The sequence below is a fragment of the Erpetoichthys calabaricus genome, chromosome 3 (assembly GCF_900747795.2).
Source record: "Erpetoichthys calabaricus chromosome 3, fErpCal1.3, whole genome shotgun sequence".
NCBI classification, from domain to species: domain Eukaryota; kingdom Metazoa; phylum Chordata; class Cladistia; order Polypteriformes; family Polypteridae; genus Erpetoichthys; species Erpetoichthys calabaricus.
This window is the reverse complement of record NC_041396.2, coordinates 157612807-157638107: the sequence shown is the minus strand read 5'-3', so window position 1 is coordinate 157638107 and position 25301 is coordinate 157612807.

The window sequence follows — 25301 nt, the reverse complement described above, 5'->3', positions numbered from 1 at the left end:
CAGATTGCCAAGCACTGACAGCCAATAAGAACACAAGTAATCTCTTGGCTGTATTTTTAAATCAATTTTAATGGTATCTTGATACAAAAAGGTATCAATGTCTATCAAAAACATGAACATTTCTGGTTGTGGCCATATATACTGTATATCATATTTAGTGTACTATAAAAAAAAACATTTTATTCTTGTTTTTACACTGCTTTATTACTTCAAAACTGAGAAGCCTTTGACCATGTTTTGTCATTTATCCTTGTTTTGCATTTAACAATCAGTATAGAATGCTCAGAATACCTGTGTAAATATGTTACAGTCATATGTTTGATAAATTTTCATGCCTGAATCAATAATTATTTGTTAACTAGCTGAATGGCTATCTGAAATGGAAATAATGTATTTTTAGGCACAGTGACTTTAGACTTTATAAAGATTTTACAGCTCAGTGCTGGAATCCTGAGTGTCTCCCAAAGGTATTTGAATTTTTCAAGCTATTTCAGTCTACAATCAGCACATAATAACCCATAAGAATCAGCCTCTGGAGTACAACTTCTTCAAGTACAGTTTGCCCTCGACACCGTAATACTGTGCTTACTTGCTTAATATTAACACACGCTCTGGGGCTAATCCACCATTTCTAGCAGATAAAAGCAAATTTGCGCAATACTGGTTACTTCTGCTGTTAAAAATGTATTCAGATTAATATTCAAATGTATTATGTCACCTCAAGAAATATAAAATGCAAATGGCTTTTGCTTGGCAATTTTTACTGCTCAATTACAGACATTTCTTTGGCTAGCTTCAAATTTAATTGATTAACAACAAATAAAATTGTTGTTAAAGAGGAGTATGTAGCTTTAAAAAGCATGGATGATATATATCAGAGATATTCTAAAATGAGCTTAATTTATTATAGAAAGAAACACACAGATTAGAGATTCCAACAAATATATTACAGATCATGCTTCCCTTTCTATCTTAACTGCTGTGTAGGGCCATTCATCCTAAACAGGTCTTTTGAACATTTGCGACTCCTTAATGGATGTTTAGAAAGTGTCACAAATCCTGCTTTAACCAAAATAAATTCTTTTTTTACACACACACACACACATATATATATATATATATATATATATATATATATATATATATATATATATATATATATATATATATATATATATATATATATATATATATATACATATACACCATCCGCTAACAGCAGGGGAGTAACGTGATGCTTCACTAGTTATCTCAATTATGCACATTTCTTCTCTATGTAATCCAGTTCATTTTAAAAGCAACAAAGAAACTGAGAGGCTACCACTAAACATTGAATTAAAATCATATATTAAGCATTATAATCCAGTGTTTATTATTGTGAAAAATTCCATTGACTACCTTCAAAATTATATATTCTAGTTGTACTGTGTATTATCTATGAATTATTTTTCATAATTTTCAGGTTAAAAAAAGCAGAAGTTTTGAGGTTAGATAGTTATGCTCACTAATCAGGGCAATCAAGTGGCAACATGTTGCTTGTTCTTTATCACATGCAAGTAGAAAGTTCACTATACTCTGTATACATACAGTAATAATCTATTCATCCATTATCCAACCCGCTATATCCTAACTACAGGGTCACGGGGGTCTCCTGGAGCCAATCCCAGCCAACACAGGGCGCAAGGCAGGAAACAAACCCCGGGCAGGACACCACCCCACCGCAGTACAGCAATAATAATAACCCTAAAAACATAAATACAAGACATACTTAAGTTTTTTGAAAGATATGCTTAGTACATGAATTAGTGCACATCATGCCACATGTGTGTGCATAGGGGACCTCTGAAAGGCTCTCATGACTGCAGTTCTACCTCTGCCCCATGGGTTGGCGATGTGTCCTAATGCCTTTTATTTTCCTCCCTGTGCAGGCCGCATGATTAAAGACTATAACACCTCTGATGTCACTTCTGGACCCGCCTCTTCCTGACAGAAGGACTGAAAAACCTTGAAGCTCAGCCATCTTTGTCACTTCTGTCCTGAACTCATGTCTGAAAACACGTCTCTGTAATTACTGGGTTTGCTTTACAGTTCAGTTATATGGGGTTACCAGGCTGGTAACTCTTTTACGTTGTCTTCTCACTTTTCTTACAATTAGAATCTTTTATATCTTTTAAGGTCATTACCTCATTGAATAAGTGTATTAAAGAAGTATATGTTTTATCTTTATTTTGGAGATAGTTATCATTTTTTGTACATAACATGAAGAATATTTTAATACTTAACAGACTACTAACATGAAAGTCTAAATTTAAAGTCTAAGATCTATAAATGCTGTATTTAATAATATAATACTTTTATTATATTTTTGCTTTTAAAATTATTTATTTTTTTGTGCCTAGCTATCACCCAGTCAAAAAAAATAATATATTTTAGCTACTGTCTATTAGCATCTTTACATTATGACATATCTCTAGAATGATTAATAATCAAGTATGAGTCTATATTATGATAAATACACATTCAAGGATAATACTTCTTAGACTGATTAATTATTTAACAAAAACAAATAATACAATACAGAGTATGAAGAGGGACTAATTAATCATGTATAAATAAAGAAACCACAATTAATGCCCCACAGGTTTGAAAATGTTTTATGACTTTTTAATATTGTAAATGATGAAACACAATACACATATTGTTTTATCTAATCATTAAACTGATTACACATTTATACTAATGTGGTATTATGCTACTATCATCTCCTTCCACAGTGGGATAAAATGTTTTACATGGTATACATTTCAATGTCTTTTATAATATATGGTTGCTTTACCTTTAGATTTGTATAATTTAGATAGATAGATAGATAGATAGATAGATAGATAGATAGATAGATAGATAGATAGATAGATAGATAGATAGATAGATAGATAGATAGATAGATAGATAGAAATTCACATACTCCAGCAGCAGCATACTGATACAAAAAACAATATTAAAGAGTAATAAAAATGCAGGTAAAAACAGACAATAACTTTGAATAATGTTAATGTTTACCCCTCCGGGTGGAATTGAAGAGTCACATAGTTTGGGGGAGGAACGATCTCCTCAGTCTGTCAGTGGAGCAGGACAGTGACAGCAGTCTGTCGCTGAAGCTGCTTCTTTGTCTGGAGATGATACTGTTTAGTGGATGCATTGGATTCTCCATAATTGATAGGAGCCTTTTGAGCGCCTGTCGCTCTGCCACAGATGTCAAACTGTCCAGCTCTATGCCTACAATAGAGCCTGCTTTCCTCACCAGTTTGTCCAGGCGTGAGGCATCCTTCTTCTTAATGCTGCCTCCCCAGCACACCACCGTGTAGAAGAGGGCGCTCGCCACAACCGTCTGATAGAACATCTGCAGCATCTTATTGCAGATGTTGAAGGACGCCAGTCTTCTAAGGGAGTATAGTCGGCTCTGTCCTCTCTTGCACAGAGCATCAGTATTGGCAGTCCAGTCTAATTTATCATCCAGCTGCACTTCCAGGTATTTATAGGTCTGCACCCTCTGCACACAGTCACCTCTGATGATCACGGGGCCCATGAGGGGCCTGGACCTCCTAAAATCCACCACCAGCTCCTTGGTTTTGCTGGTGTTCAGGTTTATATTTTATATTTATATATATATATTATTTATACAAGCCTAGAAAAATATGAACAATTTCTCCTGGATTAAAAGTCTCTATGGTTGAATTCTAAAATACTAAAGAATGTGTAGGTTTCTAAGAAAAGGAAAATTAAAAATGATTGAATCTTTTGGATGACTAAAAGTAAATTTTAACCTGCAAACAGGCAAAATAAAATACCACATATGTTTTCTTGTTAATAGGTACAGAGTGTTGTTCTGCCATACACTGATTTACTGCATTACATTTTGTTAAAAATCTGACATTTTGATTTTTCTCTTAAAAACCTCTGAAATGGCACACTCCAGAACACGTTATTGTTTATCACACCTTTTTTTCAAACCTCCAGCTCAGGACTAGAAGGAACTATTAGAACAGCATATCAATTGAAAATGGGTTAATTTATTTGACCTTTCTTCTCATCCACCTTCAGAAGTTCTTTTTCCAAAGTTAGTCCCAAAGTAGATGTCAGTCCATAACTCATGCTCACACCCAATCTCATGTAATCCAAGCAAATTTAGAGCTACCAGTTAACCTACCTGCATTTCAATAGGCTCATGGGCAATAGGAATATACCAAAATGTTAGGGTTTTCAACAGGTATTAGCCTAAGGTGTTTTAATTATTTGTGCTTGAATTTATGGTGAGCATTCTTAATTTACATGATTGTTTATTCTTAATAAAGAACCACTTTAGATTGTGGCTCTGTGACTTTCTTTGTGGAGGAGAGGATGTTAACTGATGTTCATGGAGCCTACTCTTCCATTCGCTTTGTGTTCACCTGATTGTGTTGTGTTTCGTTATTGTGTTTTACTTCTTAAATAAAAGAAAACAATTTATTTTAATAAATAAACAGTAAATGTTTTACTTTGACTAAAATATGGCTTCTCTGCATTTGCAGAGATGGCAGGACATGCAAAAATCATTTAATTCTTTTTTATGAAATAAAACAAATCAAAAGTGCATCTTTGGTTTAAAAATGAATCCCCAAGAAATCTAATATTATTGCCTTGAAATTATAGATCTAATTACACATATATAGTATCATAAACTATCCAACCATCCATTTTCCAACCCGCTGAATCCGAACACAGGGTCACGGGGGTCTGCTGGAGCCAATCCCAGCCAACACAGGGCACAAGTCAGGGAACCAATCCCGGGCAGGGTGCCAACCCACCGCAGGACGTATCATAAACTATTTTTTCATAAATAACAAAAGGAAATATCAAAGATAAACAATTTTTACCCTGTATACATATTAATGATATTATTCCTTTAATTTTATAAGTTTCAATGTCTTTAAGTTATTTGGATAGAAGGTCACTCAGTGCATAAAAGTATGTTTTGACATAATTTTTTCATTATAGCATATCAGACAGTTAGATCCTACCTACTCTGCTGCTGGAGTGCACCATTGTTGAATAACGTGCTATAGTGAGATTTCTTTGGGCTGCGGGAGAGAACAACAACAACAACATTTATTTATATAGCACATTTTCATACAAAAAGTAGCTCAAAGTGCTTTACGTAATGAAGAAAAGAAAAATAAAAGACAAAATACAAAATTAAAATAAGATAACATTAGTTAACACAGAAAAGGAGTAAGGTCCGATGGCCAGGGTGGACAGAAAAAACAAAAAAAAAAAACTCCAGATGGCTGGAGAAAAAAATAAAATCTGTAGGGGTTCCAGGCCACGAGACCGCCCAGTCCCCCCTGGGCATTCTACCTAACATAAATGAAAATAGTCCTCTTTGTAGTTAGGGTTCTCACGGAGTCACTTGATGCTGATGGTCATACAGACTTCTGGCTTTTAATCCATCCATCATTGTTGGAACATCATGGAGCTTTGGGTAGATGGTGGTGGGGCAAGCCACCACCAAAAGGACACCGGAAAAGGAAACAGAAGAGAGAGTAGGGGTTAGTACAGATTTTGAATGAATAGTTATTATAATGAAATGAATAGTTATTATAATGAAAGAAAGAAAGAAAGCTTGCCCAAAGAAATCTCATTATATCCCTATATATCTCCTACAGCGCAACATCCATGTTCATTTGACTTTAGCTTCAACTAGACTAATGGCAAAGTGCTGTGCTGTGTGTGTTCAAACTACCCATAAGCCATCATGAACATGTTGTATTGCAACATCTTCTATTCATTGCGGTTACCACATAATGGTCAAATTGCCATTACTTTTTGTTGTAGTCTTGTACAACTTTGGGCTTTCCCACTAAGAAACTATGTGGTGTCACAAAAAACAAACACCAGAGTCATGAAAAGGTTTTGGGCAGCCTACCCATGTAATATTCTCTGGCTGCAAATGGGTAAATTGCTAGCACTGATGTGCTCAGAACTGACTACGTTAGTCAAATATGGTGGCTTTAAATGCCAGAAATGGAAGTGACGTCATCAGGGCCAGGGAGAATTTCCTGTAAACGATCTGCAGGAAAGTGACAAAAAAGGTCAGTGCACTCCGCCACCCCCTGGTCTGGCATGGAATTACTCTCATTTAGACCCTTTAGCTGCTTCCCATGCGCATGTGTGTGACAGTAGAGACTTTGGAGAAACATAACAATTCCATGAAGACATTATAAAGGGAGGCTGATAAGCAAATGCATGCGTGTACCAGGAGACATTTTACCACTGTCCTGTAATTATGTTTAAATGAGTCTGGTAAAACTGAGGTTTAAATTTTGGAAGTAAGACTGCCCTGTGAGTTATTGTGTGCTTCTACAATATACAGTTCAAGGACATACAGTGCATCTGGAAAGTATTCACAGCGCATCACTTTTCCCACATTTTGTTATGTTATAGCAATATTCCAAAATGGATAAAATTCATTTTTTTCCTCAGAATTCTACACACAACAACCCATAATGACAACGTGAAATAAGTTTACTTGAGGTTTTTGCAAATTTATTAAAAATAAAAAAACTGAGAAGTCACATGTACAAAAGTATTCATAGCCTTTGCTCAATACTTTGTCAATGCATTTTTGGCAGAAATTACAGCCTCAAGTCTTTTTGAATATGATGCCACAAGCTTGGCACACCTATCCTTGGCCAGTTTCGCCCATTCCTCTTTGCAGCACCTCTCAAGCTCCATCAGGTTGGATGGGAAGCGTCGGTGCACAGCCATTTTAAGATCTCTCCAGAGATGTTCAATCGGATTCAAGTCTGGGCTCTGGCTGGGCCACTCAAGGACATTCACAGAGTTGTCCTGAAGCCACTCTTTTCATATCTTGACTGTGTGCTTAGGGTCGTTGTCCTGCTGAAAGATGAACCATCGCCCCAGTCTGAGGTCAAGAGCGCTCTGGAGCAGGTTTTCATCCAGGATGTCCTGTACATTGCTGCAGTCATCTTTCCCTTTATCCTGACTAGTCTCCCAGTCCCTGCCGCTGAAAAACATCTCCACAGCATGATGCTGCCACCACCATGCTTCACTGTAGGGATGGTACTGGCCTCATGATGAGTGGTGCCAGGTTTCCTCCAAATGTGACGCCTGGCATTTACACCAAAGAGTTCAATCTTTGTCTCATCAGACCAAAGAATTTTCTTTCTCATGGTCTGAGAGTCCTTCAGGTGCCTTTTGGCAAACTCCAGGCGGGCTGCCATGTGCCTTTTACTAAGGAGTGGCTTCCATCTGGCCATTCTACCATACAGGCCTGATTGGTGGATTGCTGCAGAGATGGTTGTCCTTCTGGAAGGTTCTCCTCTTTCCACAGAGGACCTCTGGAGCTCTGACAGAGTGACCATCGAGTTCTTGGTCACCTCCCTGACTAAGGCCCTTCTCCCCCGATCGCTCAGTTTAGATGGCCGGCCAGCTCTAGAAGAGTCCTGGTGGTTTCGAACTTCTCCCACTTAAGGATAATGGAGGCCACTGTGCTCACTGGGACCTTCAAAGCAGCAGAAATTTTTCTGTAACCTTCCCCAGATTTGTGCCTTGAGACAATCCTGTCTCAGAGGTCTACAGACAATTCCTTTGACTTCATGCTTGGTTTGTGCTCTGACATGAACTGTCAACTGTGGGACCTTATATAGAGTGACAGTTTACGGGTCCTCGTGACCCCTTGAACCCTCAGACCAGACGTCAGACACCAGATAAAAGTCCAATAATAATATTTATTATTATAAATAAGTGCACAAAGCACCACTACTCCACAATACTCCAATAAACAATAATCACTACAATAATAAACAATCCTCCACTCCCAGACGCTTAGCCACCCTGCCTCCCAACTCAGCTCATTGTCTGGGATTTCCCATGGTCCTTTCATAGTCCCTGAACCGGAAGTGTTTCCAACCCCCCCAGTCTATGTGACTTTCCATTACTTCCGGGTCAAATAAAAACTTCTTCTTCTTCATCCCGGAAGCACGTCATTCGTCCTGTCGCTGTGACTAAGACATACTTCCGGGGCATAGGGCACATAATAATCCTTGGGCCTCCCTGCAGCGTCCTCTAGCGGCCCCCATGGTATCCAGCAGGGCTGTGGATAAAAACCACATTGTCCAGGATTCCCTGCTGGCCTTTGGGGCACCTCCATGCTGCAGGGAGAGCTCCACCTGGCGGCTTGGGGGTATTGGCCGGGCTGAACGGCCGACCATATTCCACAATAGACAGGTGTGTGCCTTTCCAAATCATGTCCAATCAACTGAATTTACCACAGATGGACTCCAATTAAGCTGCAGAAACATCTCAAGGATGATCAGGGGAAACAGGATGCACCTGAGCTCAATTTTGAGCTTCATGGCAAAGGCTGTGAATACTTATGTACATGTGCTTTCTCAATTTTTTTATTTTTAATAAATTTGCAAAAATCTCAGGTAAACTTTTTTCATGTTGTCATTATGGGATGTTGTGTGTAGAATTCTGAGGAAAAAAATGAATTTAATCCATTTTGGAATAAGGCTGTAACATAACAAAATGTGGAAAAAGTGATGCGTTGTGAATACTTTCCGGATGCACTGTAGGTGGTTTAGTGAATGTTGGATGTATGTACAGTAGAATTTGCAGGTATGCTAGATGTTGAACTCATGCTTGGAATCATTTGTTGGAGTCAACAGATGAAAAGATTCTGTCATCATGTTAAATGGCACAGCATGAACTTCACAGTCGATTGTCAAGGAAGGAGTGGGCAGCCAGTTTGCCTTTCTTTCCAAGACTATCATTGTGTCTGACTCTGTCTTTGACTTTCTCTGTTATAATTGACTGTGGACTTGCCAGAGGTTTATTTTCTCCAGTGACTCTGTTGACTGGAGTTTTTGTTTTATGACAGCTGATCTGTTACAGTAGTTCAATAATTAATCCATGGACAGAAATGGCTGGGCTTCAATTTTGATAATCACTTTCATACCACTTTGTTTCCTGACTGTTTAAATAAATTTGTTTCCTTTATGAGTACTCAATATGTAATTAGTAATTCTGAACGTTCATATTTGTATCTATGCGGGAACTTGTCAAAGCGCTCTCCACTTCCACTCAGTTTATGGTGCTATACAAAAATAAACAGAATTAAACTGAATATATGGAAAGAAGACTGAAACATGACTTTAGTTGAATTTGTTATAATACTAAAAGTATTTAGTATTACTGCATCCACTTGAATCTAAAGTTGTTATTTCATTAAGCAACAGTGGTATGAATTTATTCTGGATGCACACACCAGCTATTTTGTAGCTGTGATGCAGAGTTTTTGTTTACAATATGTTTAACTTGGCAATATACAATTATAGTTTGAACTATCTATTGGTTTTACATGTGGTATCAAATAATAATCATCCATCCATCCATCCATTGTCTCCCACTTATCCGAGGTCGGGTCTGCTTGAGCAGAGATGCCCAGACTTCCCTCTCCCCGGCCACTTCTTCTAGCTCTTCTGGGAGAATCCCAAGGCGTTACCAGGCCAGTCGAGAGACATAGTCCCTCCAACGTGTCCTGGGTCTTCCCCAGGGCCTCCTCCTGGTTAGACGTGCCCGGAACACCTCACCAGGGAGGCGTCCAGGAGGCACCCTGATCAGATGCCCGAGCCACCTCATCTGACTCCTCTCGATGCAGAGGAGCAGCGGCTCTACTCTGAGCCCCTCCCGGATGACTGAGCTTCTCACCCTATCTTTAAGGGAGAGCCCAGACACCCTGCGGAGGAAACTCATTTCAGCCGCTTGTATTCGCGATCTCGTTCTTTCGGTCACTACCCATAGCTCATGACCATAGGTGAGGGTAGGAACATAGATCGACTGGTAAATTGAGAGCTTTGCCTTACGGCTCAGCTCTTTTTTCACCACGACAGACCGATGCAGCGCCTGCATTACTGCGGATGCCGCACCGATCCGCCTGTCGATCTCACGCTCCATTCTTCCCTCACTCGTGAACAAGACCCCTAGATACTTGAACTCCTCCACTTGGGGCAGGATCTCGCTACCAACCCTGAGAGGGCACTCCACCCTTTTCCGGCTGAGGACCATGGTCTCGGATTTGGAGGTGCTGATTCTCATCCCAGCCGCTTCACACTCGGCTGCGAACCGATCCAGAGAGAGCTGAAGATCACGGCCTGATGAAGCAAACAGGACAACATCATCTGCAAAAAGCAGTGACCCAATCCTGAGCCCACCAAACCGGACCCCCTCAACGCCCTGGCTGCGCCTAGAAATTCTGTCCATAAAAGTTATGAACAGAATCGGTGACAAAGGGCAGCCCTGGCGGAGTCCAACTCTCACTGGAAACGGGTTCGACTTACTGCCGGCAATGCGGACCAGGCTCTGGCAACGATCGTACAGGGACCGAACAGCCCTTATCAAGGGGGCCGGTACCCCATACTCTCGGAGTACCCCCCACAGGATTCCCCGAGGGACACGGTCGAATGCCTTTTCCAAGTCCACAAAACACATGTAGACTGGTTGGGCAAACTCCCATACACCCTCCAGGACCCTGCTAAGGGTATAGAGCTGGTCCACTGTTCTGCGACCAGGACGAAAACCACACTGTTCCTCCTGAATCCGAGGCTCAACTATCCGATGGACCCTCCTCTCCAGGACCCCTGAATAGACTTTTCCAGGGAGGCTGAGGAGTGTGATCCCTCTGTAGTTGGAACACACCCTCCGATCCCCTTTCTTAAAGAGGGGGACCACCACCCTGGTCTGCCAATCCAGAGGCACTGTCCCTGATGTCCATGCGATGTTGCAGAGGCGTGTCAACCAAATCAGTCCTACAACATCCAGAGCCTTGAGGAACTCCGGGCGTATCTCATCCACCCCCGGGGCCCTGCCACCAAGGAGTTTTTTGACCACCTCGGTGACCTCAGTCAATAATAATCATCTTTACCCAAAATTCCAAGATTGTACCAACACAACTTTAGAGTAAGAAGAACTTATTAAGTTATTACTTCTGGCCCTGTTTCTGCAAATTATTGAGTCATGGGATGAGTTCACTTTTTTACATAAGAGTACATTTTGCTGAATAAATCATAACAAAGTTACATCTGTAATATGATTCCCACCTGAAGCTATATTTACGTAATTTCATGACTTTGTGATGACTGAATCATAGTTAGTTATGTTCTAATATGAAAAATCATATAATTTAATATAACTGAATTACTTGCTTTGCCACATAACTTTACATAACACTTTAAATTTCACTGCATTAACTATTTATACTATATGCTGTCATTCTGTACAGAGTTATGAATACTAGTTACAAAACAAGTTTATTTACCAAATGGACAATTAAATGAGTTAGTCAGAATTTAGACTTTCTAAACTTGCGCTTTTTAAAACTCATTCATTGTTTTGTGTTTTTTGATGTTTTTGAAATACATTTTGGTTTATGTATTATTTACGTCTCTACAGTTTGTATAGTTGCTCATTTCATGTGATTTTCTTATTTTTGTAATGTTTTAGAGTTTTTAAATTGATCTTATATAGATAAGATGCTGGACTTTAATCCATAAAACTACTGAGGATGCAGTTAACCTGCCTGTGCTGTGCTAGTAAAAATAGCTTTTAAAAAAACATAAGAATTATGCTAAAAATGCAAGAATTATGCTACAGCCTTATTCTTTTAAAGTGTTTGTTATAGATATACAGTAAATAATAAAAAAAAAAAAATTAGCATCAATCCATTTATTCAATAATGTGCCATGCCTGTATTCTTCAGTTTTTAGCTGTGTTTTAGATTTCTCGAATACCTCATTCTGTAGTTTTCAATTAATGAAAATTTTATTTTTACAATAAACAGAAACACCAGTTGTTTTGTTATGTATAACACATTATGCTACCTTCCATAGTTTTGGTACTCAATTAAAAATTTCAAACTCAAAAGAAATTATAGGAAAACATTATTTGTTTCTGATAAGCTGTAGTACTAGGGTGTTGTACCGTGTTAGCCATTATGAAGGTAGTGAAAAGTCAAGCAAAATTATATTTTTTATTGGCTAACTAGAAAGATTACAATATGCAAGCTTTCGAGGCAACTTAGGCCCCTTCTTCAGGCAAGATGTAATCATTACATCTTGCCTGAAAAAGAGGCTTGAGTTGCCTCGAAAGCTTGCATATTGTAATCTTTTTAGTTAGCCAATAAAAGGTGTCATTTTGCTTGACTTTCTGATAAGCTGTAATACAAAGGCTTAAAATGCTATTATTTATCAAAAATAGTTATAAGCAGAATTAAATTTTCAGTGTTAAAGCATAAATATAACAAGAATGGACATACAAGTGCAATTAAATAATAAATACCTTCACAAAAAATGTTCTTTTATACAGAAATGGTTATCAAATCTTATGGAAAAAGATTCTGAAATTAGGACGTTATGCAATTAACCTATATTAAGGTTTGATTTGAACCAAAGCAAATCCAATCACCCAAGCTTCACTGTTTTCCAGATAAGGTTAAGAATATAACTCCAAAAGAAAATGTATTATAATTAAAGAAAGTCTTTTTAGATCCCCTGATAATGTATATTACCCATATCTCATGTTCTTTTATAGATTGTTACTTTTTTTATTTAATCTACCATTAAGTACCCTAATTGTACTATTCAAAATAATGAACAGAGAAAAAAAAAACACTGCTGGAGGTTTTAACAAAAGCTTAATTATGCTTTAAAATTAGCGGATGTGAAGAAATGGGACTGACCAGACAGTGCCTATTACCCAAAGCGTGTTAGTTCATCATTATTTGTTTGTTCTGAAAATCACAAATAATTAAAACTATTTGTGGTTTATGTTATATTTATGGTCTAAACAGAAAATACCACATTGAAACCCATATACATGTGATAAGTGATCATTAAAAACAGTAGTTGACAATAAGAATTTTGATTTGTAACAATTCTTCAGCACTGCACTGTAGCTCCATGGTTGTTAGTGCTCTCTTACAATTCCAGGCAACTGAATTTAATTCCTTCACTGTCTAAGCCAGGTATCTCAAAAACGTTTACCAACTTTCTGATCCGTCTTTTCCATCAGATTCAGTGTTTCTTACAGATGTCACTGAACACCTCAACACACCCAACTTGAGGCTCCAGGGTCCAAAGCAGGTGATTACGATGATGAACGACAGTGTCAAATCATTCAGATGTAGGCTTATTTTGTGGGCCAAACAGCTACAGTCTGGCTCATTTCTCAGCTATGCAGTCGTTGGTACGCGTCGAATTAGAATGCTTGAAATATTATTTAGATATCATTTCTCAATTACTTGAAGAGTTTGATCGACGTTTTTGATGAGTTTTGGACACTTGAACCTCAATTTGCACTCTTTGCAACTTTCGTTTGTGCTGGATGTTGCTTGCGTTTCAGAAGATTTGCAGATGGAGATTTTGGACTTACAGTGCGACACTGTGCTTAAACAGAAGTATGTGGATATTGGTGTTCCAGAGTTCTACAAGTTTGTGTCACGCGAAAAATTTTCGAACGATGTTAACGCCGCTGTCAGAATCATGGCCATGTTTGGCAGTACATACATATGTGAACAGTTCTCATCAATGAAAGTTAACAAATCAGCGTTACACTCAAGACTTTCAGATGAGCATCTGCGTGCAACATTGTGATTGGCTACCATGCATGACATCTAGCCCAATCTTGATATCCTTGTGTCTGCCAAATGCTACCAACTGAGCAGTCAGACTGCACTTAACAACATTTGAACTGGAAAACTGGATTTTATAATAAGCACGTTGAGTAATACTCGTAAACCTAGCTGTAGTAATGTAGTATTGTATAGTTAAAATAATTAATTAACAATAATATTGTTTTGTATTGTTTAGAAATGAATGTGGCCTGTCGAATAGCATTTTTTTCTATGTGCGGCCGATATTTCTTGCTGAGTTTGAGGGCCCCTGATCTAAGCTGACTTTACATTTTCTTCTCATATTCATGTGAGTTCTTTGCTGTTTCTCATCATGCCAAAAATCTACATTATAGATTAAGTGGAAAGTCCAGACTGGTCCTGTGTGATTGTGTAGTTTTATGTGCAATGGGGGACCTAAATTTTTAAAATAAAAATCTTTATTATAAAACTTACAATAATTGCCTTTTGGTCATCTTCAAAATACTCACCTTGAGAATGCAGTACTTGTACATTTGTGCTGAGGAGAAAGCATCAGGAAAAAAAACGCCATGAAACATAATGCACACAGAACTGGATTTTTCACATTGACAATGCAAGTGCACACACCGCATTGCTAGTCAAAGGGTTTTGGCCAAAAACAATGTAGTTATTTCTTTGCATCCTGAACTCCCCATACTTGCCAGATCCAGTTCCCTGTGATTTGTTCCCAAAATTAAAATTGAGATTGAAGGGAAGAAGTTTTGCTACCTTGTTAGAAATCCAGGAAAAATACACAGGAGCCTCTTGACACGGTGTATTGAATCTCAAGGACAGCATTTTGAAGGTGGCCAGAGAGTTGCTGTAAGTTGTGTAATAATGTTTTTTTAATAATTCAAGGACTTTTTGGGTTCTCCTTCGTAGGTGTACTCTGATGGCCTGGCATTCTATCCAGTGCAACTACAATAAAGTTTGTCTACCTGCAACTCTCTAATTGGACTAAGTAAGTTAAGGAGCTGAGTTAAAGGATTAATCATGTTTAGAATATTCTTATTTTTGTAAATAATAAATAATTACAAAAATGAAAGTGAATACTGATTTAGGTCTTTAAAAAAATAAAATGGAAATGTTATTGTAAAGTGTATATTAGATGCATACAAGTTATATCAAGTAATATGTTGTCATTTTGACAATAAAATCATCCCATTAAAAACTACTTTGACTTTTTTCTTTTCCTTAAGTCCAGCATGACGAAAGTGCTCTAAATGAGGATACTGCTGATCTAGAGTTGATTTACATCTATAAGGACAAAAAACAATGGAGTCATCTTTAATTTACTTTTGAATGCCGTCAGGAAAGTCATCAAAGAGAATCTGGAATTTCACATGATTAACCTTAAACTGTTCTATCTGCCAAGGGAGTTAATATCTGTTATTCTGTGTATGTCCCCCTCAAGCATTTGCTGTGAATAAATGCCCAGACTCTACATTCATTACCTTAGGTGTCTTAAACCTTTCCACACTAAAAGTTAACAAAAAAAGCAGTTGCCAAAGTGTGCTGCTAAAAAGGTGAAAAATTGTGTCAGTTTAAGATTTTTTATTGTTTTCTTACTAAAAGCAGAAAATGAGATAACACATAAATAAAATCAAAGTATAAGTAAATTAATGAGAAGATGTGGAAAAACCACAGAACAGAAAGCTTAACACTCTGGGTTGTGTTTAGTTAAGCACAGATATGTACACTCAAATAGTAAGATCATATGTTAGTTTTCCAAGTAAACCGAATTACATCTAAAACAATTGTCAAATACAGTAACAACTAGATAGATAGATAGATAGATAGATAGATAGATAGATAGATAGATAGATAGATAGATAGATAGATAGATAGATAGATAGATAGATAGATAGATAGATAGATAGATAGATAGATAGATAGATAGATAGATAGTGTTTTGTCTTGGTAGAGTAATATATTGCTCTGCTTTCCCCTTTGTATTATTAAGATGTAGCCTTTGTCAGAACGCCTCAAATCCCACAGACTTACCACAGTTTATAAGGTATTATAGTATATAACTTCTCCCCACCTTCTCTTCTATATCTATAACCTCAGGCAATTAGGTATAGTAAAAGACAAGCAGGAGTAAAAATACAATTTAAACAATGTATTATTGGTAATATTCATAAATAATAACAATATGCAAAGTACATTTGAATATTGGCAACCATACAACCTGATTAAATGGTGATGTGTAGTTTCACGTGGCACACAGACTTGTTAGTTACTTAAAAATGTCTCTAGTTCATTTGTGGTTAGCTTTCAGCCACATGTCTGTTCAATATAGCTGCCGAGCTGTGCTCTCCATTGTTTTGTCCTTTCAGTTCATCAGTTTGGTAAGAGATGCTTCTTCATCAGATGTTAGTAAGAAAGAGAGTGTGAGGTTAAGCAAGTACATTTATAGATTCTCTGTCCAACCCCTAGAGCCAATAGGACATCATGGTACTTAAAAGCTTTTGATACAAGCCAATTCCAAACAGCCATACTTCAGACCAATGGGGGAATAGAACACCTTCACACCTGCCCCCAAACCATATATTAAGGTAAAGCTTGGCAGTTAGGCAGCCTGGCTTTGTGTGAGGGTTGAGAGACTTCTGAGAAACATTAGACCATTCCTAAAGGGGGGGGTAAACATGAATGATTCTCACTCACAAGTTATATGCAAGATCTTACATCACAACACTCCACCCTGATAAATGTTTTGTACAATGTCTTTATAATTAGAAAGTCTTAATTGTTTAAAGAGTCTGTTGAATAACTTGTGGTTTGATTTGCAGTATTTGTTCTCCCAGTGTTAAAAGTTGTGCGTGACCATTTTTCCATTACATATCTTCTTTATTTCAAAGACAATCTGAAGAACTTGGATGCGCTCTTGATGAATTGTATCTGCTCCGGCTTGCCTCAACTGTTTTTTTTTTAGCATTCTGCAGTCTTCATATGTCATCAGATCTGGTGGTTCAAAATGAAACAAGTCCACACCTTACACTAAACTAGCCCACTGAAATTCTATTCTATTCTGGAAGTCTATTGTGTGAATTCCTAAAACTGACCTTTGTTCTTTACTGGTTTTGTGTCTAACTGCTAATTAGACCCTTGTCCCAAACTACCTGTTTAAGCATATGCAGTTGTACAATTAACATCAAAATTTGTAACATACCACAGGTGCCAGTACAACCACTTCTGCCCAAGTGAGAGCACATGTGTCACTGCATAAACTGTTCACAAACCAACATCTGTGGCCCCCCTTTGCACATTTGGGGTTGATTTAGTTGCCTCTTGTGCTTTTCTACCCATGGTGCAACTCTTGACTGCCATCAGCCTTTACCAGTATAGGCTGGCATCACCACCATGAGACATCACAGCTATGCAACTCTCATCATTCCCCCTGTAGGCCACCCCTAGAGTTGTTTGCTCACATATGCGTACTCAATGTACGCAAAATCTTAAATCACAACAGATAGATAGATAGATTTTCCCCCAGAGGGAAATTTAACAATTAAAATGTCTGTGCAGTTTAAGAGAGGACTCACAAAAACAAAAAGAAGCCTAAGTAAAACAATCAGCCAGACTGGGGGATTAAGACACTAAATGCACTTATACGGACAAGGTGGAGTGTTTACTTTTGAAAATATTAAAAACTGAAAAGGCAAATGTCCTGCAACAAATCATCTCACTGTACATCATCACCTAAAAAATTCAATTCCAGGTTTGATTGGTACTCTACCACCTTTGGTGGCAATGCTCCTGCAAACCTTTGTTGAATTAGCATTCTTTCTTTCCCATGTAAACTACTGAACATGAAGTATCTTTACTCCTCTGGAGACAGAAAAGTTGTAAAACAGCAGGTTTGATATCTTGTTTTCTTTCACTTTAAAACTGTTGATGAGGTAGCAACTATTTACTTTTAGTTAAACCCTTTGCCTCTTCACAAGTAGTCATTTCAATAACAAGCTAATAAAATTATCGATCACTTTCTAAAAAAGAATTGCTGGCTTGTATTTTAGGTGTATTTCTAGTTAAAATGTGTTCAAATCAACATTATATATCCAAGATTAAAATGTTTTTGTGCAAAATTGCAAATTTATGATATAATTTGACTAGGAGATATGGAGTGTGTTTAAAAAGGATCAAAACAAATAAAAGTAAAAAACTAAAATTATAGTCAAAAAAACAATAATCCCAGTTTGTAGCCTTCACTAAAGAGAATTTCCTCAATTTATACTAATACCAGATTTTTTTTTATACATATTGAAAAGTTTTCATACAAAAGTGGGGGAGATATCTAAGAAAGAACAGTAACGTAAGTTGACATGGTATGGATATTTGATTAAGAGAGAGGGGAAAAAGGGTGATGGAAATGAAAGTACAGGGTAAGTGAAAATGAGGGAGGCCAAAGTGAAGGTGGACGGATAAAGTAAAAGAAGAAGGAAAAGGATCTGACTGGGAATGAGGTGCAGCATCGAGCTGTTTGGAGAAGATTGATCAAGCATATTGACCCTACGTAGAAGTGGGAAAAGAGGAAGAGGAAGAGAAGAAGAAGAAAACTTTGCATACTGAGAGCAAGGTTCAACCCTTAACTTCCTTCATGAACTTTTCATCTTCTCCCCATGTTTGCATGGGTTTCCTCCGTGTCCTCTGATTTCTTCTCACAGTGAAAAGGCATATAGAAAAGGTGGACTGGTGTTGATAAATTGGTGTGTAATATGCATGTGTGTCCAGCCTGCAATGGGCTAGTGCCCTGTCCAGGGATTGTTCCTGTCTTGCACCTTATTCTAGCTTCTGTAGGCTACAGCTTCACTGCCAATTGTGACCGTGCTCTGAATAAGTGGGTTTAGTAAATTGATAGAAGAATGGATCGATGGATATATATGCTGCCATCTTGAATAGTAATCATATAGAAAATAGGGAGTGACTGAGTGAAAAATTTTAAACAAAATGGTGTCAATATGACAACACAAAGAACATGATAAAGTAAAACAACAAAGTAAATATTATAGATTATATAAAATAACTAGACAGAAATAGACATTATCAAACAAAGTTTACAACAAGTAACATATATAAAGAGTAGTGAAGAGCAAACAATATTGTTTTGCTTTGTTGCAAGGTCAGCAAAATCACAGAAATTATTGAGAACTTCAGCAAAATCATTTAAAAGTATTGAAGTCAATGAAAAAGTCAAAAAACCCTGCAGTTAGGATATAGCAGGTTGGATAATGGGATGGATGGATGGATGGATGGATGGATGGATAAGTAAACTCTAACATTAACAAATACCTATAACATTCCTAGAAATAATGTGATTAAAATTTGTGGATATGTACTACAGTTTTTGTGTATTCCATTACTATTTTGGAATCATGGAAATGATTAGCAGAACCTGTAAATGTCTGTGCAAAAATTATTGTAATAAGTTCCGTTCCTACAGACATTTATAACCCAATTTTATATGTAAGTTGGAACTGAAAATGTCTGCTAATGGAAAAACTGGCAAAAATGCAAAATGCTTTATTACTTTTTTCAATAAGTATTACATCTTGCCTGAAGAAGGGGCCTGAGTTGCCTTGAAAGCTTGCATATTGTAATCTTTTTAGTTAGCCAATAAAAGGTGTCATTTTGCTTGACTTTTCACTACTTTACTTATTTCAAGAAAGCATTTCAAGTTTTTTAATAAAATGACGGTAAATCAAGATTAAAAACACTAAGCAACTATCCTTTTTGAGATGGCATGGCTGTGAGAACAGCTAACAAGGGCGTACAATGCCAGTTACATGCGAAGAAACGTGAATGAACACACAGTATGACTGAAAACGGTGACAAATTTGCACCATACTGTACTAATCCTCAGCATTAATAACAGCTGCTATGTATTCATCCACGTCAAAGCTAGTTTGCTTCATTAGTAAGTAAAAATAAAAAATGCTAGGTAAAAATTAATTGAAATTCAGTTAAAAAGAAAACGTTTGGGGTTTTATGTGCTTGTTTATATCTGTGAAATTGCCTGAAGTAGAGGTTGCTGTAACCAGAGATTTCACTTTGAGGTGAACCATTTTTAAATGAAAACAATATGTTATTTTCAAAACATAAGATTTGCTTTTTTGTTTAAAATAATTAACTGCTTTCAAAATCAGTTCCAGCTTTTTAGCAGTTTATGCATTTCTGGAATGTGAACTTCCTGGTTCAGTTTTCTGTAAATAAATTAATAATGCTGTCATGTTTACAATCAACCATTATTTCAGATTTGGTGAAAAACACACTCAAAGAGTGCTGAGCTTGTGCCTTACCTTGAGCAAATAAACTCAATCCCACCCTTCGATGTCCCTATCTCATGGTATGAGAGGTTATTACGGCCACAGTTAAGATTCAGGATGGACATTCAACATTAAGGTGTGCTTCTCCATGTTTCATTTCAAACAAAATAAAACTGATCCCAAACTGATTGATTTAGTATTTACAATTAAATGTCATCACCTAATTACAGGTAAGTTAACTTTTGTATTTTGTCTTAGTTAAGATGTCATTCACTGTTTCTTTCTAGAAATCCTGCAAGGAGACTACTGACCAGGAAGAACATGACATTAATGTAACAAAACAATTCAATAAAATTTTAGCCAGAATGACAATCAATCATATGGATTCACCCGTGCATAGAGGTTTTACTAGATAGTAAAAAAATATGCAATTTATTAAGCAGCAAGTTAAATTGCTTTTCAAACGTATAGAAAACCAGTGAAATTCACACCTCCAGAGTCTTTGTATACTGTATACTAATACAGCACATGTAAGATCTGCCTTCTTCTATAACCTAATCATATTTATAGCTCACCTCCTTCAATACAGGGCTGGGTGAACAAGATGAAAATAAAAAAAATAAATTGCTATGGCTGAATATATAGAAAATCAAGATTACATTAAGTAATCCTAATACTGATACTGATATACCACAGCTAAAAACACCACCAGAAATAATATACACTACAAGGTAATAATCTATAGCTATGCATAGTAGTCTTAATACATTTTTAATGTTTTTTGCTGCTTTTCATGTTTTACATTTTATTTAATAATTATTTGATTGATGTAGATTGATACTTATTATCAAAATAGAAAAATATGTTCTATGGGAAATACAGCCATGTCAAAATTAGGATACATAATTCAAGACATTACTGACAAAAGTAAAAATGCTTGCCTATCCATTTTGAATGTATGATTGTGAAAATGAAGCTTTCAAACATGCAGCCAAAAAGAAAATAATTTAAGAATATTAGTGTACAAACTTTTTTGACTACAAAACAGAAAAATTCTAGATCAGCTCAAATCCAATAGCATGATGGAATCATTTGTAGTAAAATGTTAATGATACAATGAAAGGAAAATGCTCTATAACAAAGTCATTAATGCTTTTAAAAATAAGTGTTGAGAGAAAACATTAAAGGAGCTATGTGATCCTAAATTTCTTCCACAATCATTTTTAGTTTATATAATTAAAACTTCATTAAAATTAATATATTTTCTATATGCTGCTATTCCATTTAATACTGACTTTGTATCAAAATTGATTTGGTTGTCTCAGAATAGAAGAACTAAAGCTGTTTGCAAGTATACAAACAAGCTTGGTTAATATCTTTACCTTAAAGAACAAAATCCAGCCATTGCTTACATACTAAAATGTGCCTGAAAAACAAAGACACTATGACGCTAGCTGAGGCTTACCTGTTTACTTTACTTTACTGTTTTCAAGCAGCTTACTAGATAATGTGGCCTGTAGATGCAGCCTTACAGCTATTTTTAATGATACCCTTCACATCTGTACTAAAACTCTAGCTGACATTTCACCCTTTGAGGCATAATGTTAGATATAAAAACTGAATTGTGAACAACTATATTATTAATTTAGAGGCCTCCAGGACCTAATTCTTCATTCTTAGTTAAGACTTGGCAACTTTCTGTCTAATTAATTACTTATTGTGATGTGGTTTTGATGAGTGACTTTAATATATACATCAACATACACCCTAAGCAAAATGATTATCTCTTTTAATGTTTCTGCTTGATGTTGCTCATTTTAAATATAGTAAAGGGTCCATCACGTATGGAAGATCTACAATGTTACCTTTATAATCTAGTAAAGGTAAAGATTTAATGGCAATGATAGAAGCACCTTTTTATTGTAAAAATATTAACAGAATTCCCTTCACTTCAATTAATTATTATTTTTCAAAATTCCTTTTAAATAAGCAACTGTTCAATGTATTTGTACTATGGATATATACTGTACCTTATTCACTTTCAAAACCTGCAAGGAGACTAGTTTCATGTTTCCAGAGACTGTCCTGATAGTGCTGAGCATAATGTAGAATCCAACACCCTGTAGGATGCTGGTCAGTCCCAGGGCATAGAAGGTACACTGCTATAACAGTGGCATTTCAGCTTGTGCTTTTTCGCCTTAAAGCCACTCAATTCTAAACTCAAGATGATGCTATTTCAATTTAGGCAGATCATAGCCAATACTGTATATTATTCTGGGCAACGGGGTAGTTGCAAGGCTCTTACTTTACTTAACATTTAAATCTATAGTACTGTTTTATGTCATATGGTTTCACAATCATGTTATTCTAATCGAGGCAGACCAGGCATCAGCATCTCCTTGTTTGATTCATGTTTTATAACAGGAACAGTGCATGAACTTGTACATCTCAGTAGTCACTAGCAAAAGAGGGAGAGATATTATTACTTAGGTAAGTTAATATTAGCTATAAAGGAAAATTCTGGCATAGTCCCACCAGGATTTTCATACCACAAAATAGCACTGTTCCATACCCTCTGATACCAGGCCAGTTTATAGTAGGTAATCGACAAAAGGTTAAAAGAAAAGAAAATCTTACATTATTACTGTTTTTAACTATATAGGATTTCTTCTCCTCCTAATAAGCTAAAAAAATACACTTAACTGTTTAACTTTAAAACTCTAAGTCTGCTATTCCATTTATTTTAGTAATTTTTATTTTTATTAAATGACTCACCTTTGGATTTCCTTTGGTATTGTTTTTTATTCATTCATTTATTCATAGCTTCCATTATAAACTGCTGTACCATCAGTCTCATTTTCTAGGAGCTAAAATCTAATGGCAACTCTGGCGGTACATCGTAAAGTTCTATAAAGAGTTTAGTCCACAGGTCCTAAATCTACATTCTTATTATATTCTTTCTTGTTGCATAAGTATCATTACTGCATTACATATATCCTCATTAATAATTTAAATGGACACTTTTTAGATTTTATTGTGATGTAATGCTTTGTATAATTTGCTGTGTAAGGTGTTTTTCAGTGGCATTCAGTATGAAAAATGTCATGTAACTATCATTTATTGACATCTGAAATATGTAAAATGGCTTAAGTCAAAAGCTGCTTCTTATGTTTTCATGCTTTAGAATAATAAAGTACTGAATATTTTAATTATAAAACAACAGAAACTGATAGGCAAAGAGGTGATTACCCATTTGTTTAAAAACGTGATAAATGTGTTCATATAAATGAGTGAAAAATTGATTTACTTAAAGTGAATAAAGACATGCAGGTTAGGTGGATTGGCGATTCTAAATTGGCCCTAGTGTGTGCTTGGTGTGTGGGTGTGTTTGTGTGTGTCCTGCGGTGGGTTGGCACCCTGCCCAGGATTGTTTCCTGCCTTGTGCCCTGTGTTGGCTGGGATTGGCTCCAGCAGACCCCCGTGACCCTGTGTTCGGATTCAGCGGGTTGGAAAATGGATGGATGGATGGAATTTAAAAAATAGTTAACATGCACATACTGTACATGGACTTTAATCTAAATGTTCAGTACTATATAACGGACAGACTTAGATAGATTTAGATTTTTAAATGATCTTTACAAAAATCAAATAACAATAATTAAAATGAAATACAATAGCTAACATGTAGAAAAAGCATATTTCCACTTTTGTTTAAACAAGAATGTAAGTCAGTTTATGGCATTCTATCATTTATATCAGTTTCAACTGAGACCTGAACCCCTTGTGTATTTCTACTCAACAATTCAAAATCCATGAACAGGAATCAATCAAGCACATGGAATATCCCAAAAAACAACTTTGACAAAATTATTATGATGCTGCACAGATGTTTTTACCCCAAAAGTGTACATATCATCCAAGAGAATGGAAAAAATAAAATCCTGTACAATGCCATCTGCAATTCTCTTATTTCTATCAACACCACCAATTGGTGTAATAAGTAAAATCCATAATTATTCTAGATCACATATTTCATAAAGTCAAAATAGAATTACTAGGCCCTGTTCCACATTGTTTATTATCTCAACTTTTTAGGTTGGCCAAATTTGCCTTCATAACAGAAAATTAAGCAAGTGAACATTTTGCCTGACTATATTTAGTCCCATAGATGAACATGGCATTGTTAAATTTTCCTATTCATTTTCTACACATATTGCTAAAAATGTTAAACAAAATCACAGTCTAAGACATTGCAAGAATAAATGGAATATTGTTTTGTCCACAAAAGATACATTTATTGTCGTCTTTTAGCTTAATACTCTTTAACAAGGAATTGGTAGCAATGATTCCATGCAAAATTCCCCACTGCAGATCTGCTGTTTTTTTTTTGTTTGGAGGCTTATATACCTCCAGCCAAGCACGTGCCCTCTCACCTTCCACTGCCAGAACATCTCTCCATGATGTATCAAAAACAGTCATTAATGCATACAACTTTTTATATAATATTTACAGTCCATCTTTGACAGTGTTGGTGCCAAGGAGGAAGGACAAGCATCCTGGCCAGGAGGCCATAATGGCGAACGGGCTCACTGGGAGTGGTTCATGTCGCCACACAACAGATGTCAGTTTCTCTCAAGACTGGACCAGTTTAAGTCACCCATAGCTCTGTCTTGGTCTTTGGGGACCTAGCCAAAGCCTCACTTAAATGGAGTCAGATGCAGGCAACACTCTTGGTGGAAGTAGGAGAGATTTGTAAATGGTATATTGTATATATAGGTTATTATGAGGAAGGCATTTTGTAAAATAAAAATTCTTTGTTTAACCTGAAACTGTGTTGGCTATTGTGTCTGTGGTTTGGAGTTCAGTGGTGTCCCCTAGTGGTTACAACAGAGATTTTAACACTCTGTAGAAGTTATTTAGCCTGTAGTAGTCTTTGGTCATGAATGAGAAAAAGCCCTGCATCATCCTTCTAAAACTGAAGCTAACACTGAGGGGTCAATAAAAAACTTTCTGCTTCTATCAGAAATTTGTGGCACTTTTAATTTTCAGTGTTTAATGAATGTGTTAACAAAACTATCACTAACAAAAGAGAACATGAAAAAACAGAATTAAAAATTAGAGGCTTACCAAATAGCATGTTAATAAGACCCCATTATAAAACTTAGGTAAACTGGAGAGGTCCATTTTGTGTATATTCATGACCAAGAGTTGCCTGTCAAAACCAAAGCCTCCCAAACACAGAAAAAAGACTAACACCAAATCTCTCCAACTCAGAGGATAAGAAACAA